The following is an 18,316-nucleotide window of genomic DNA, read 5'->3' on the forward strand; positions in this document are numbered from 1 at the left end:
GGCTGATGTTACTCGTCTTCATCAGAACTTCTGACATACTCCTGTGTCAGACTCGGAGAAATTTCTTTCGACAGTTCCATTAAGTCTACAATTTTTGAAGACTTTACCAAGTCGTGGGCCAAGTGAATTCTGAAGTTAATGAGAGAAATCCACTTTTGCTTTGGTATCTCTTCTTTTTGAGAACACCTTTCGTACATAATCCATGACTTAATTATGGCTAGTAGTCAATGACACACAGAGCTACACCATTGTATTGCTTACTTACACAGCCTCCATCTTAGTGGACGACAGTGAGAAGATGAAGCTGATGTTCCAGGATTGTGTGCGTCATTGTCAGATGCAAATGCCTCTGAAGTAATATCCACATTGGCTGCTTAACTTCAAGCACACCAGTTCGTTTAGGTGGAGTTGGAAGTTCAACAGAATACTCTTCTTCGTCTGACAAGGAACTGAAGTCACTCGTGTCAAGTAGTTTTATAATTTCATTGTCTGTCAGAGCTGAGGAGTGAACATTAAATAAAGTGAAGGTAACTGTTGAAGTAATTGAATAAAGAAATTAAAGTGAACCTAATAACAAAATTAAAAATTTTAGAGCTTTTACCAAGATAAGAACCCAGAATCTATGTATTACATATCCATCACGCTACTCGTTACATCCACAACGACTTTGCTCCCATTTTCCGTTACTGGTGTGTAAACTTTAAGACAAATTTAGATTATGTTTTAGATGGCGATTTCGCGATGAGATCAGTCTTAGCGTTAGTACCACTACATTCTGTGAGCTAAGATCTGATGCAAACAAATGTGTACTTCAAAGTTAGCAGTCGATGTTTGTAAAACTGCGAAACTATCATTTTAACTGCATGCAGATATCACTTCCTTGATGTATTGTTTGGAGTAGGACACGATAAAAACACTAATACAAATCGAAAACAAATATTGAAACTGAATTTGCCTTTCTCGCGTGTCGCACATGGCGCCATCCATCAAATCGGAAGTTTCAGGATGCGAGAAAACCCGCCAAAACTGACTTGCGCGCGACCTAGCAGCAAAAACAGAAACCGCATGATGTGCACAGTCGTGCACACGAAGTCTCAATTCGGGAAAACGACACTTGGCAGGATGACACTATAAAGACCTGATATGCACATATATGTACGTCGGGACTGATGAGGATAGGTAGGCTGAAAATAAGCTATGTGTGATACTCTTAATAACCTTCACTCCAGTTGATATCTCAGCTCCATCTCTTAAATGACAGTCCCTGCAGTAAGGTAGTTAGTGAGAAGGTGCGTTTTACGGGAATAATCTAACATTCGGTCTGGCAAAATAATTGGCCTTAGTCACAGAAAATTCTCCAGACCTGCCTGAAACTATACACTTTGTGGAACATAATTCTTATGGCGTCAACGGAATTGTAAGTAAGAATTACGAAGTGCATTGTGAATCAAATGATGATCTTTACAGTTTCCAATCACTCTAAAGACCAATTTCAAGTAACATTCAGGGGTTCAAAATAGAATTCCAGGACCCTTAAAGACTGCCGATTCTGTGTGCATAGTAATCGTGTTTATAACGTTGCCAGGTACAAACCAAAATCAAATTGTAATCCGAAGGCACAATCGTCAATGAAGTACAACACTCATAACTGAAAGAACGTTTATTACAATCACCAGCGAACAGCCAGAGCAGAACTTCTGGAGGAAGAGTGCATCTATTTATACAGACACGAAATATTACAGAGAACGAAGTATTACAAACGTAAGATATTTCAAGAGGCATTCAGAAACGATAAATACTAAATAACAAACAATTGCTAGTGGTCAGGTTTGAACTGGCTACACACAGTATGCCAGGCAGCGATGCTAACCACTGGACGACACTTCATGTACCACAGCTAACGCAGCATGTTAATTGAACCAGGATAATAGTCATGAGGATGTAACGACTGAAAACATACAAAAACTAAAATTGCTACAAAAGTGTCAAAATCAAATCCACACAAAGTATAGTTCGTATTTACGTCAACTTATGGAGATGGAGCAAGGTAAAATGCTCGTAAGTGGTTGACGCATGTGCATCGTTATTTTACATAACTAATATACTGTAGTTGTATCATCAACTTATCAACTAAACCAAATACTTCAATTACCCTAGGACGGATTTGAAAGAAAGTGACGAGAAATAGGTTGAATAATGCTCTGATACCAGGCTTGGGAGGATTGGTTCATGGAAGTTATCTCCGATAAAACCTATTATATCACAGTGAATTGCACATCCAATAAATGTTGGTAATACTGGGGATGATTTTTAAATGTGAATCCAGATACGAAAACTAAGGAGAAACATGACATGATAAATAGAAGCAAAAGATCGATATGGAATCAGATGGCTGGCCGGAGTGGCCGTGCGGTTCTAGGCGTTTCAGTCTGGAACTGCGTGACCGCTACGGTCGCAGGTTCGAATCCCGCTTCGGCATGGATGTGTGTGTCGTCCTTAGGTTAGTTAGGTTTAAGTAGCTGTAAGTTCTAGGTGACTGATGACTTCAGATGTTAAGTCCCATAGTGCTCAGAGCCATTTTTTGGAGGGCACGGCCGAGTTCCTCACCCATCCTTCCCTAATCCGAGCTTGTGCTCCGTCTCTAATGGCCTCGTTGTCGACGGGACGTTAAACATTAATCTCCTCCTCCTCCATTTTTTGGAATCAGATGGTAAATTCAAGTAATTCTTAGTAGTAACTGACAGTATCTTATGTTGAATCAGAACCATTTTATATAATTGCATGTATATAGGTATACTATCTAATGAAAAGTATACGAACATCTCCTAGTAGACATTAATGAGTGGTGTCTCCACTGTTTGCCTTTATGACGGCTTGAATTTTTCTGGTGACAATGTTAATGAATTGTATGACTGACTGTGGAGTAATGGCAGGCCATTATTCCTCAAGAACCGAAACTACGGAAGATACGGATGCTTGATCCTGGGGTCTGGAGTGAATTCGACGTTCAAACTATCTCAAAGGTTGTCCACAAATCATTGTCTCACATATTTTTTTTCTGCAGCGTGAACTTTCTTTCTGATACAAACCATCGTCGTCTCCGAACTATTCCTCTGCTGTACGCATTACACAATGCTGTAAAATACTTGCATATGGTCCCACATTCAGCGTTTTCTTAAGCACAATAAGGCGACCACACCATGAAAAACACCCCCACACCGTTCTACCAACTCTTTCGCACTTCAATATTGACACCACACATGATTGCAGGTAACGTTTTCCAAACCGAAAAATTTCCCTCGGATTGCCACATGGTATAGCGAGAGTCATCTGTCCAAATTAGTCGTTTCCAGTCATCCATTCACCAGCGGTATCGTTCTTTACACCGCCTCAAGCGTCGCATAACAATGACTACAGAAATGCGCGTAGTTACACCTACTATCATGTCACATGAGGTGGTGTAGCAGTATGACTTGGATTTTGTGTACATGTATTTCTGCATTACGACTTGTAGCCATATGTGTGTAAGAAGAATCCGACATTTACAAATTTTAAAAAGCGAGTAAGCTAATAGAAAAAAGTAAATAAAGAATATATATATATATATATATATATATATATATATATATATATATATAACCAGTAGCTAGAAACGTGTAGCTTAAACGGTTACGAGATCTTGAATGAAGAGTGAACGTTGCCGGTGCTAATTTGAAATATAATATACAATCATCTGTATTGTTAGACCTAAGTTTCTCCTGGCGTACACAATTTTCAAACAACTTATGGGAATTCAGCCAGGTAGTATTCACAGCGATCGCCGATATTGCGGAGGGAGTACACCCCGCCATTTTCAACGCACAAACTGCAACTGACAGGCGATGTACAAGCAAATTTGAGACCTCGGTTCTTATAGTAATTCAGAAAGGATAACACACACACACACACACAGACACACACACACTGAACACTAGTGCCACCAAACATTTCCAAAGTTAGAGGTAGGTATAGACGGTTAGACTACGAACTAGCAGGTGAGGTAACATTGAGTCTGTTCCTCTGTTTTTTGACAAGGTTCAAATGGGTCTCAGCACTATGGGACTTATCATCTGAGGTCATCAGTCCCCTAGACTTAGAACTACTTAAACCTAACTAACCTAAGGGCATCACACACATCCATGCCCGAGGCAGGATTCAAACCTGCGACCGTAGTAGCAGCGCGGTTCCGAACTGAAGCGCCAAGAACCGCTCGGTCACAGCAGCCAGCTTTTGACAAGGGAGAGAGCAGAATTCCAAGCAGAGTTTAAACAAAAACCGCCATCCCTGTTTACAAGGTTGCTCGCTAATTTAATCTCAACAGCTGCCTTAATAACACTGTCCCAATAGCTGGACGTGCATGCCTATATCTCGGTATTGTTATACAGGGTGATTCAAAAAGAATACCACAACTTTAGGAATTTAAAACTCTGCAACGACAAAAGGCAGAGCTAAGCACTATCTGTCGGCGAATTAAGGGAGCTATAAAGTTTCATTTAGTTGTACATTTGTTCGCTTGAGGCGCTGTTGACTAGGCGTCAGCGTCAGTTGATGCTAAGATGGCGACCGCTCAACAGAAAGCTTTTTGTGTTATTGAGTACGGCAGAAGTGAATCGACGACAGTTGTTCAGCGTGCATTTCGAACGAAGTATGGTGTTAAACCTCCTGATAGGTGGTGTATTAAACGTTGGTATAAACAGTTTACAGAGAATGGGTGTTTGTGCAAAGGGAAAAGTTCTGGACGGCCGAGAACGAGTGATGAAAATGTAGCACGCATCCAGCAAGCATTTGTTCGCAGCCCAGGAAAATCGACTCGCAGAGCTAGCAGAGAGCTGCAAATTCCACAATCAACTGTATGGAGAGTCCTACGAAAAAGGTTAGTTATGAAAACCTTATCATCTGAAATTGGTTCAAGCACTGTCTGCAGCTGATAAGATCAAAAGAATCGATTTCTGTGATTTTATCCTTGCTCAAATGGAAACAGATGAATCTTTCGTTTCAAAGATTGTGTTTAGTGATGAAGCAACTTTACACACTAATGGGAAAGTCAACCGTCACAATGTCTGTATATGGGGCACTGAGAACCCGCGGGAAACAACTCAGTATGAACGCGACTCGCCTAAGGTGAACGTTTTCTGTGCCATTTCAGCCAATAAAGTTTTTGGTCCCTTTTTCTTCGAAGGTGCTACTGTAACTGGACTACAGTATCTGGAGATGTTGGAGAATTGGCTGTTCCCTCAGCTCGAACAAGAAGCACAACAATTCATATTTCAGCAGGATGGAGCGCCACCACATTGGCACTTATCTGTCCGTAACTACCTGAACGTCAACTACCCGAGGCGATGGATCGGCCGCCAGGCAGCCCGTGACAGAGCACATCATCACTGGCCTCCAAGAAGCCCTGATCTTACCCCCTGCGATTTTTTCTTATGGGGGTATGTTAAGGATATTGTGTTTCGGCCACCTCTCCCAGCCACCATTGATGATTTGAAACGAGAAATAACAGCAGCTATCCAAACTGTTACGCCTGATATGCTACAGAGAGTGTGGAACGAGTTGGAGTATCGGGTTGATCGGGTTGATATTGCTCGTGTGTCTGGAGGGGGCCATATTGAACATCTCTGAACTTGTTTTTGAGTGAAAAAAAAACTTTTTAAATACTCTTTGTAATGATGTATAACAGAAGGTTATATTATGTTTCTTTCATTAACACATTTTTAAAGTTGTGGTATTCTTTTTGAATCACCCTGTATAACACAGGATGACCAGTATCCAAACAATGTTGGATACTGCTTGGCTGCTGTAAACGTGTATGCCGTTTATGTTCACAAGGAACCTCCCCATCGCACCCCGCTCAGACTTAGTTATAAGTTTGCACAGTGGATAGGCCTTGAAAAACTGAACACAGATCAATCGAGAAAACAGGAAGAAGTCGTGTGGAACTATGAAAGAAAAAAGCAAAATATACAAACTGAGTAGTCCATGCGCAAGATAAGCAACATTAAGGAGACCGTGAGCTGAGCAGCGCCGTGGTCCTGTGGGTAGCGTGAGAGGCTGCGGAATGAGAGGTCCTTGGTTCAAGTCTTTCCTCGAATGAAAAGTTTACTTTTTTTTATTTTCGCAAAGTTATGGTCTGTCCGTTCGTTCATTGACGTCTCTGTTCACTGTAATAAGTTCCGTGTCTGTGTTTTGTGACCGCACCGCAAAACCGTGCGATTAGTAGACGAAAGCACGTGCCTCTCCAATGGGAACCGAAAACATTTGATCGCAAGGTCATAGGTCAACCGATTCCTCCACAGGAAAAACGTCTGTTATATGCTATACGACACTGGCTACGGCATGTGCGTCACATGACAGGAATATGTTGTCGACCCACCTAACTTGTACACTTGGATAATGGGTAAAAAGATTCTTCTACCTTGCCCGATTTAGGTTTTCTTGTGGATATGATAATCACTCCCAAAAAAGTAATGAAAACATAAGAATTTGTCACATAAACTGCAACAAATGAATGCAACAGTTTCACAGTCGCACATTTTTCCCTGTGCTCTGTCAAAACATATGTTTTTAAAGTTTTAAAATTTTTCCGTGTGTAGGCCGTCAAATCCTGCATATGTCCAAGCAAATCTGAACATGTCCTGGAATTTTGGAGAGCGAAGTTGATTATGTGTGGGTGCCTGAACTTTGATAATTGTCTAAAAATAAAAAATTAAACTTTTCACTTGAGGGAAGAATTGAACCAAGGACCTCTCGATCCACAGCTGCTCAAGCTAACCACGGGACCACGGCGCTCCTAAGCTCACACTCTCCTTGATGTTGCCTATCTTGCACATGGACTACTCAGTTTGTATATTTTGCTTATTTTTTTCGTAGTTCCACACAACTTCTTCCTGTTTGATTGATCTGTGTTCAGTTTTTTAAGGGGCTGTCCACTGTGCCAACTTATAACTAAATCTGAGGGGGGTGCGATGGGGAGGTTCCCTTGTCAGTATATCTGTCCTCAACGATCCTGATAGTCTGACCAATGTATGCCATGCTACGGCTACAAGGAGTGTGATATACACATGGGCTCAAATGACTCTCAGCACTATGCGACTTAACTTCTGAGGTCATGAGTCGCCTAGAACTTAGAAATAATTAAACCTAACTAGCCTAAGGACATCACACACATCCATGCCCGAGGCAGGATTCGAACCTGCGACCGTAGCGGTCGCTCGGCTCCAGACGGTAGCGCCTAGAACCGCACGGCCATTCCGGTCGGCGATATACACACGCCTTACGCAAATCAGGATCATCCTTAACAGTGCCCAAAGTACTCTAATTTTAGATGGAAGTCCTAAAACACATTTCACCTCGCGTGATTAGCCGAGTGGTCGCAGGCACTGCAGTCATGGACTGTGCGGCTGGTCCCGGCGGAGGTTCGAGTCCTCCCTTGGTCATCGGTGTGTGTGTATGTCCTTAGAATAATTTGGGTGCAGTTGTGTGTAAGCTTAGAGACTGATGACCTTGGCAGTTAAGTCCCATAAGATTTCACACACGTTTTTGAAAACACATTTCACATCGTGTTTCCGTAAAATACGACCGATCTTGTTGGAAGTGCTTCCTGCGTAGGGTAAACAGGCCATAGACTCAGCATTATCATTTGTCACTCGATGTACAATTGGTCGATAGCGCAACGCACGTTCAATCTGTCTTTCACTATAACCATTGTGACGAAATGTAGCTTCAGGATGGGTCAGCTCAGCCGGCAAATTATCAGAGTCGAAAATTCGAAAATTACATGTGCCCTGTGTACCAAGGTACGAAGTACCCCTTCACGCTGAGCCGGATGGTGACAACTATCAGCCTGTAAATACAAGTCAGTGTGAGTACGTTTCCGGTAAACTGCAGATCCAGTGATCTATCAACTTTCCTCCTAACCAAATGTCAAGAAAGGGAAGGCAACAATCCTCTTTCATCTTCTAACAACCCTACCACAACAAAGGTCAAAATTTTAATAACGATTGTGGTGTTGCTCACGCTGCTAAATACTGCATTTTCGGGCAACAACAGTCATATTATGTGGCAGGTGTCATTAGAGCACAGTTAATAAAGTCATTTCATGTAATAATCAAAAAACTATGCACTCATCTTTTTGTGTTTCCCACGCTGGTCTCGTCGTAAAGTCATGGCTCAATCGTTGAAACTCTAGGAGGTTATGATTCCAAGCTCGGATGCAAAAAGGCCTAGGTTTTATTCCGCTATATTCAAAAGTTTTGTAGATGCGCTTCACAAAACATTCTTCAAGATTAAACCTTTCAAAGTTAGCACAATGGTGATGTAAAAAAAGATAATCAGCACTCCGAATTTAAGTTACACTTCCTTTTAATTGCTTTTATTGCAATATCACGTAAACACAAAACATCACTTCACAATACAAAACATATTTGAAAACATCTTCCTCACATTTTATAAGCCAACTACAACATGCATCTTTCCAACATGACGTCCAAGACTTGACCCTCTCAAGGTCCGACTCTCTAACAACTTAACAACTAACTAATAATCGCTTACTCGCCAAAAAATCAGAGTTACAAGTACGTCACAGATCCTATTGACAAAAGAAAGAATACACATAAGAATAATATCATTGCAATATAAACATATGGATGTATCACAAATGAAATCAAATCTGAATGTTGTCTCAGAAATATGTCAACTACTTTGCAGAAACACAGTAGAATACAGCTGGTATCGAGAGGTTCAGGTAAGGTGCCGTAATGGTTGCGTAATTCAAGTACCATTACAACCTGCATCGTAAAACGAATGTTCGGGTGGATCGAGTTCAGACAGTCACTGTTACCTCACCTACTAGTTCGTAGTTTCACTATCGATATCTCTGACTTTGGTCATCTTTGGTAGCACTAGTATTCAGTGGGTGTGTGTTATCTTTCCTGAATTACTCTAAGAACCAAGGTTTCAAATTTGCTTGTACATCGCCTGTCCGTTGCAGTGGCAGGGTGTACTCCCGCCGAAATATCGGCGGTCGCCGTTAATATTACCTGACTGAATTCCGTAAGTTGTTTGAAAACATCTGTATTGTGTTCACAGGGGTGTTCACCATCGTTTACAGTTCAGGACTGGTAATCAACGATATAGCATTACTCTTAGATGAACTTAAAAATGTCATTTCACTCTGAGGTGCAGTAGGGCCTAATGTCTGGGAAGTCGAAAAAATATACAACGATTAGTTTCGCCATAAAAGACATGCAGATTTGATGTACTTTATCACCGAGGATACAGTGTTACGAGAGATTACGTCAAAGAGCTGGTGGAAGTTCTACATAAAATTTTTGACGGATTAAAATTTGGAGAGATGGTGTAGGATCGTTTCGGAAAATTTTCTTTAGTACACCCACCAACTTGTCGGTGAAATGCACACTTCAAAGAATGCTGTGCGGTGAGGACTGGTGGGGCAGCAGGTACGCCTCTATTGTAAACAAAGTGTGGAAGCAATTGGGCCAAATGAGTTTGAACTCAAATCTCTATCCTGTCAATAGGCTATGATATTTTGCATTGATTGGGACTAGGCACCAACCGTCTGAAAAATTTCTATGAGGTTAAATTCTCGCTGACAAGTTGTTTATGCCAAATAAAGTTAACTATTCATTCTAGATCATTATTCCCTTTAAAAAATTCAAATGGTTCTGAGCACTATGGGACTCAACTGCTGAGGTCATTAGTCCCCTAGAACTTAGAACTAGTTAAACCTAACTAACCTAAGGACATCACAAACATCCATGCCCGAGGCAGGATTCGAACCTGCAACCGTAGCGGTCTTGCGGTTCCAGACTGCAGCGCCTTTAACCGCACGGCCACTTCGCATCATTCCCTTTACTAAATGTACATAGTTTTGGAAGTCATATCACCTTTGCCCCAAAGGTTATGGACATACTGTGTCAATAAGACAGGTATGACTGCTATCACGTTTCAAATTAAATAAAAAAACTCTTGGTGGCTTAGCTGCTCCTTCAAGCAACCATACCATAATCGAGCTGTAGATAATATTTGTTATAATATAAGTTACCGCTAAAATGAAAAATTTATACATTCTTATCGGATAATTTTCCAATCACCAAAAGTGCGACTAGAGTCGTAATAGAATGCAGAGATCGAATCATGTTTCTTAGCTATTTTAGACTCTTTAAATGCTATGTCGTCCCGTTAGTGAGAATATGTACTGGTCCTGAGACTTTTAACAAACAAACGAGTCACTACTTCTCCTCTACATTCCTTTTGAACTTACCCTGACGGGACATTATCTAACACTCCACTGCTTACAACTACGTCTGAAAACCCACTAACGTCATTCTCCGTAATTTATTCTTTAGTGAGATCTACGAGCATTATACAGTATATTAGTATAATTTGCCCCAAAATTCTCCGAAAGCCCCATTTAGTGAAATGTTCTCTTACAGTATCATACTTCCGTATACGATGTGAGGATTTATATGTTGTCAATAGTATCAACACTCTTCCCCTACCACCTGTAACTGCTTCTTCTTCACTTCGGATTTGGCAATGTTTATGCTAGTGAGTGGTCGGACGCCTTTCCTGTCACCAACGTTTTACCCCAAAAAGGAATTTGCGTACCCCATCTGTCTGTGTGCAGTGTTATCCATGCGAAGTGTGTTACCATTACCCAATTATTCCGAATCATGTGACTCAGGAGTGACGTGGGTGCCTGATCAGTATTTGCCTAGCCGGATGTGGGAAACCGCCTAAAAGTCTCGTCGTTAATTCGTCCGATCAAGGGGCGGCGCCCCTGCCAGAGACCCGAAAGTGGCATGGTACCATGTGTGACTATTCGGGAAGGTTCTGAAGCTCAGTGATTATGTCTGTTTAACTTGATTCTTTAATAAGGTTTTATGAAGTTGCTTGTAACTGTTACACAACAAAACCTTCAAAACTACAAGGAACGTATCTCTGATTATCTTGCCAGGCTACGTGTTTTATTGAATATTAGTATATACAGATACCAAAGACTCGAAATTTAACATTCTAAACGTAATTAACCTCACGGTTAAAGTTTGTTAGGTGATTCGTGGTAAGTAGTGTCCTTATATAGTGTCCTAATGTCACAAAGCTACTTGCAAATCACCGCAGACTACCTAAAAGTTAATTTTACAAAATTACTTAGTATGCTACTGGCGCTGTTCATTTACATAAAACGATGCCTCCGGTCGTGTATCCTTGCAGGAATCGATGTCGGGTGGCAGACTGAAGGAAGCGTGTTCGAGGCAGCTACTTTATGAAAGACGCAACTCCAGGATGACATAAGCAGGGAAGACAAATTCTGGAGGGAGGCTGGAGATACAGATTATGTGGAGAGTGGTGTGCTTAACGTTATACCTAACTTGGTGTTTCTCACTTACTCTCTGATCGTAGACATGAGACTGTCGGGTTCTATACTAAACCATGATCTGGCCGTCTCTGCGTGAAGTCGAATAAGATAACGAGGCATCTGCAATAATTATGATGCGAATTAGATGATATTCTTTTCATTGCTGGATAATGACCTCATGCAGTCATTCTCAGACTTCAACTATACCTATCCATCATGCTCCTGTATACCTTGTAATGAAATCTACCCATAAGTCATATTACATTGTTTTTTGAGCACCCTCCAGTCTGTGACTTCCTTCACGTTAAAACTCACATCGTACTGCCGTAAGTGCCAACTGGCGATGCGCACTGATTGGAATCCTTCTGTTTCAGTCATACCCGGCGCTTAGTTTGGAAATCTGTCTGGTTTACCAGCAGCACTGCAGATACTTTTACTCGTCTGTTATATGTTATACATCCACAAGTTACTTAGGCTAAGTTAAACGAAGCTTTGTCTGTTGCGTAATGTGAATTTGCTCCATTATATTTTCATACATTGAGAATATGTTACTTTAGTATTATTTTTACAATTAATTTTAAGGGCCACTTTGAAATTTGATTTAAGAAGCACTCTCATTAGTGATTTAAGTTGATCTACATTATAGTAAAAAAAAGTCATTGTGTAAACGAAAGCGGTTCAAGTATCCCGCAGTAATACGTACACATTTTTCTTATTAGTTTTATCCAGATTTTTCTGTTATAGAAGTCAGTGTACTGCATGCACAGGAAGTATGGATAGTAACACTTTCAGTCACAAATATTTTGTGTTTTATTGAACTACACGATGCATTTCGGACACCTGTGGGCCCATCTTCAGGTGCCAATGGTTTTAATACTTTACTTACTTCTGCTATTGAGTGAGGTGATGCAAACTGTGCTTTCTTGTTGTGAGAAACTTGAATGTTTAGTTTAGAAATTCCTGGCTCAAATAATGAAAAAATTTGTGACTATCAAAGAAAAGCTTAACGAAAAATCCATGAAAAAAATTATTGACTTTTTAATACCATCAGACGTTAATATATCCATTCTGTGATTCAACATCACGTCACTCAGGGTGCACGTTGGTTTTTACATTTCAAATGGAGTTAAGTACGAGATTACCAAACATGAAGTTTTTCTTTTCGTGTCAGATATCAGACTTCTAAATCAACTGGCATTTGTAAGGAAATAAAATTAAAATAAGTCTTTGAAATTACTAAAATAATTATGGTTAGTGAAATCTATCTGTTCATTCTTCCTGAACTGTGGCATGGCTTTATTAAGGAGGTACATTTCCAGTTATAGATTTAAGGTCTTACCATTGGCTTCGTTATGTGAAACTACCAGATTGTATACTATCCTGTTGATGATATGTTTAGTTTCCAGCATTTGCTGTGCAATGACAAATTTCTCAAAGTGATTAAGACTGAAGGTACTCGTGTGTTCTAGGTAACAAGTTTTGAAACTTCTGCTCTTTTTCCTACATAATAGATAGAACAGCTTGACCATATTATTTTACAGACTCCGCTGTTGTTGAGTGTTTAAAAATCTGTCTTTATGTTGTGAATTAGTATAGGTCAAGGAGAATGCAGTCGTTATATCGTTTATGGAATGCTAGTAAATACACTTTCTTCTTTCTGAGTGTGGCATTTTCTCGTCTCAGTTTTATGTATTTGTGTGTCTAAATTATCAGTTCTTTTGGCTGTGTAACCGCTGTTTACGGCAATATATTTTATTATATCCAGTTTTGTGTTAAAGCTGTTTTCTTCTAATAGTAAAGTAAGTGGGTGATCTCCGTGTTTCTAGGCTCCAAATTCTGCGTGTTAGTGTGTGGTGGGTGGCAGGATGAGTTCGCTGTTGTTAATGCTTGTGTACGTGTATTATCTGTGTATGTTGAACTTATGGTTTTGTTGGAGGATGGTGACTTTAACATTCAATAAATTTATACTTTTTCCTTTTAAGGGTTCAAAAACTTCGTCTATTGCTGCACAAAATTAATTACTGCTATGATGAAGTCTAATGGGAGCTGTGACTCTGACGCGTATACGTTTCAGCATTCTGAAAGAGTTTGAATCAGTACTTGATTCGTTAATGGCTCTAAGTACAGTTACTACTGAAATTTAGTCAAACTCTTTCTCATACTCTGCGAATCTCAGTAAAAGTAATAACTAATATTCAATGCTTTGATACATAATTTCGTTCCCATCTTGTACGTGGTGCACTCTCATCTGGATCAAGGCTCCAGTTAAAGACAAGGTGAGAGCTTCAAGCAAACACTGATAAAACATCCAGGATTAAAGAACAGTGTTCGGAAAAATATGAGATGTGAAAAGATACAACAATATTTTTAGAATATAAACGATGTTTAAGAATAAGACTATTTGGAAAGCGAAACAGAAAGCCATGTTATTCAGATTTCACATTCCTTTAGTTTAGGTGGCAGATGGCACAGTGACTGTCAACAGAGAGAAAACTGTAGGATTATTATATCATTAGTTGTTTGTGCAGTTCAAGGAATGAATCTGAAACACAAACGTTTCTGATGATATTAATTATATTCCGCAAGCAGCAGCAGTCCTGATGTATTAACCAATTCGAGATTTGAAGCAAGAAAAGGCCTTTCAGTGGAAAATGTGTTTCAGTACAAATGAATAAGGCTGAAATGAAAAAAATATGAGTTTGCTGTGTTATTGACAGAAGTTCTGTGGACTGAGAATAATATAATGCTGTAATAATTCCACTTAACAAAAAAGAAAATAGGCAAGGAGTATAAACCATAGACAAAACTGTCACTTTACTGAACTGTGTAATATATTCACTGCAATATCTACCACAAGGAAAAATAAATGGATTTCATTAATCATTGAAGTAAGCTGTCAGCACAATGGACTATTGAAAATCTATTAGTCTTTGAATGCGAGTGGTTAACACTCTTATTAAGTAGCACAATTTCACATATGCATAAAAGATAACGATTAACACACTCACAAGCGTGTTGCCATCGTATACAGTACATACTAGTTTCTAAATACCTGAGTGCTCTTCAGTACAGAGTATAAAATAATGTTCATATACAACCGCTGCGGAAAAGGCGAATAATAAACCACAGTCAACACTTTACTTCATTTTTATAAGAATTGTTGGCAGTTCCACTTACAAAAACAATGAACATAATTTTAAAATTCCATAAGCAAATGAATCTAAAACTCTTGTTAAGTAACTAACAGCGTAGACACGCTATCCGCCCAGCTAGACAGCATAATTCCGATCCACACTTACGAAAAGTGTGAACGTAGTTCAAATGAACATTCACGCAACCTTATTTGGTTGTTCCAATATTACTGGTGAGAAATGACGGCTTCATCAACACATTTACGGTTAAGTCTCCTTGTGTAGTTAAGTCATTCCGTCTACAATTATCTTAATTTTCTGAGTCAGTCACCCTACATTGCGGTCCTAGTTTCTATGAATCGTGACTGTCTTAGGAGTAAAGTATACTGAGAGTAACGGGACGTGGGCCATATTTGTTTAAGTCTCTATATGTCAAAATTTCATCTGTGCGAAGCAACTTTCCTTTAACCTGATTAATGCAGACAAGCCTTAATTTTACTTTACAATTTTCAACCCATATACTTTCCTTGGTTACCAGACTGAATAATCGTTGATTGTTAATGATGTGCCTTATCAAGTGAGACCTTCTTTCAGTCTAGTTGTGCCATAACATTCATTTTTCTTCAAATCGTTTCAGTACCACTTCGTTAGCTTTCAAATGTAGGCGTCTATTCTTCATCGCTCTTTTGTAGCACTACGTTTCACAATCATCTATTCTCTTCTTACCTGAACTGTTTATCGTCCACGTTTCACTTCCATACATCCTTTATTCTATGATTATATGATAGCGGAACAAACACTGGTAGCAGTTACTTCTGTAAAATATCTGGGAGTATGCGTGCGGAACTTGAGTATTGCTCATCAGTGTGGGATCCGTACCAGATCGGGAGACGGAGGAGATAGAGAAGATCCAAAGAAGTGCGGCGCGTTTCGTCACAGGGTTATTTGGTAACCGCGATAGCGTTACGGAGATCTTTAGCAAACTCAAGTGGCAGACTCTGCAAGAGAGGCGCTCTGCATCGCGGTGTAGCTTGCTCGCCAGGTTCCGAGAGGGTGCGTTTCTGGATGAGGTATCGAATATATTGCTTCCCCCTACTTATACCTCCCGAGGAGATCACGAATGTAAAATTAGAGAGATCCGAGCGCGCACGGAGGCTTTCAGACAGTCGTTCTTCCCGCGAACCATACGCGACTGGAACAGAAAAGGGAGGTAATTACAGTGGCACGTAAAGTGCCCTCCGCCACACACCGTTGGGTGGCTTGCGGAGTATAAATGTAGATGCATGTAGATGTAGATGTAGAAGGCTCCACTCCAGACAATTTCTTTCAGAGAAGGCTTGATAAAACTTCAAGTTCGTTACACTAGCGACTTACCACAGTTTTGCCACACCGAGCGAGGTGGCGCAGTGGTTCGACACTGGACTCGCATTCGGGAGGACGACGGTTCAATCCCGCGTCCGGCCATCCTGATTTAGTTTTTCCGTGATTTCCCTGAATCGCTCCAGGCAAATGCCGGGATGGTTCCTTTCAAAGGGCACGGCCGACTTCCTTCCCCATCCTTCCCTAATCCGATGAGACCGATGACCTCGCTGTCTGGTCTCCTTCCCCAAACCAACCAACCAACCACAGTTTCGCCATGGGCGAACGACTTCTTTGTAATATGTAGTGATAAACATAAAGCTTCCTCGTGAACCGATGAATCTATTAGTGAGAACCGTATCAACAACCTTACAGTAGTTTCTAAGATATATCTTCACATATAGACAGAAAAACAATTCGTGGGACTCTTTTTCAGAAACGCCATTTGTGTTGTTTGCAGTCTGCATTTTATATGCTCTCTAGTTCGGTCCGCGAGAGTTGTCTTGCTGACCAAATAGCAAAGCGCATCTACTACTATCAGTGTCTCAGTTCCTAATCTAATTCCTTCGGGATCTCCTTATTTAGTTCTACTGCACTCCAGTTCCCATTATAACCCTTTTGTTGCTTTTCATATTATTGCCCTTTTTCCACGTCGCTATCAGATCCGCTCAGCTGATATTGTAAGTTTCTGTCACCTCCGACGGGAGTTACAATGTGATTATCATATCCGAAAGATTTGTTATTTATTATTATTATTTCTCTATGGTTTTCCTAACTGGTCATTATACACACTGCACGACTTCTGTGACAGGATACACCCTCTCTCGCCCCATTCTCAACTGGTGCCTTCCTTTCAAGTACTTCGACTCCTAAAGCTGCATTCTGATTTCTGTACTATCAAGTTGTAGATAAAATTTCTCTCCCTGTATTTCATCCTTGCTACCTTCAGAATTTATACACACAAAGTTTTCAAAAACTTTCAGTAAATCTAAAAATACAATAAACGTTGGTATGCCTTCTCTCATTATATAGCTGTAAAAACCAAAATAATGTATTTCGAGTAGTTTAGATTGAATGATGTTAAAGAGAAATTTATTTTAAGAAACCACGCTTTGCCAAAATTACTTGTTACTGGGGACCATCGCATAAATCTTTTATGATGAATGCAGTGGTCCTCCTTATAACAGGAATGCACATGTTCTGGAAGCTCTGAAATCATTTTCCCGTCACGAAATCGCCCGAATACAAACGTTCGCTCAACTCTCTCTACAGCATTTTCATCAGACGCAACCCCCGACGTTTCACTGCCACACGTGCTTTATTTTCCTTCCTGTTATTTTGTTGACAGGAAAAGCGGCACGCTGTGTGTAATTGCCCGTCAGATTAATTCGTCAGCCTCTGAATACGGAATAAACTAATAATAATCATCGATTACTGCTAATCGTTACAGCTGGTCCAGGATTTACGTCACGTAACACGAGCTATCAAATTATCCCCACTATGGCCACTTCCTCGCTCGAGCTGGTACGTGACGCCGTCGCTGAGTGCATCGAACGCGAATGCAACGTGGATAAGCGTAAGGGGTATCTTAGTACAAGAATTCGTCCTTGATCTATTCCCATTTTTAATTTTGTATTTAAATGGACTGCTCATTTTCTCTATACAGAGTGACCCAGCAGGAACGGTCAAGGTCCAGCGATATGACAGGAGAGATGATTCGAGGGGAAAAAAGTCTAATAAGGAGGGACTGTAAAATGCATACCTTAAGAGTTATGAGGACTTCTTCATTTTTGCTACTGTGAAACAAATGTCTTCTGCTGGACAAGTTCTTACTGTCTGAAGTTTGGTGCCCATGTATGTTAGGCATATTTTTTTCTTTTTTCTTGTCTTTGCTACCTCCTCCAAAATACGGCAAGCAAAGAGCTTGCGCTAGGAATGATTTGTTTCACGGTATCGAAGATGAAGTCGTGCTCATAGATCTTAAGGTGCTTACTCAACATCTTTGCTTCGAATGATCGTTTGTATCATACCCCTGAATATTGCCCATTCCTATTGGGACACCCTGTATACAAATGCGATTGTCTGGAAATACAGAATCTACCCGCAAGATACTGTAGTTTCTGACATGGTACATGGAATTCATCATACGGTCGTACAGAAATCCCATTTCCTTTTCCAGTGAGAACCTGATGTAATATTTAAGCCTTCGGTGGGCGCACCTGCGGCAGATAGCCGCAAGATACAGTTTTCTGTTAGTATCACAGATAGCGTTACAGTTGCGTCAACATCCAGATACGTATGTGTTGTTGTCAACGGATGTCACCACTTACTACCTTTGTGCTATTCATGCTTTCATAAGGTTGGTCACTATTGTTGTTTTAAACATGAGTGTTGACTTTGTGGTGTG

The sequence above is a fragment of the Schistocerca nitens genome, chromosome 3, assembly GCF_023898315.1.
Source record: "Schistocerca nitens isolate TAMUIC-IGC-003100 chromosome 3, iqSchNite1.1, whole genome shotgun sequence".
In the NCBI taxonomy this organism is placed as follows: domain Eukaryota; kingdom Metazoa; phylum Arthropoda; class Insecta; order Orthoptera; family Acrididae; genus Schistocerca; species Schistocerca nitens.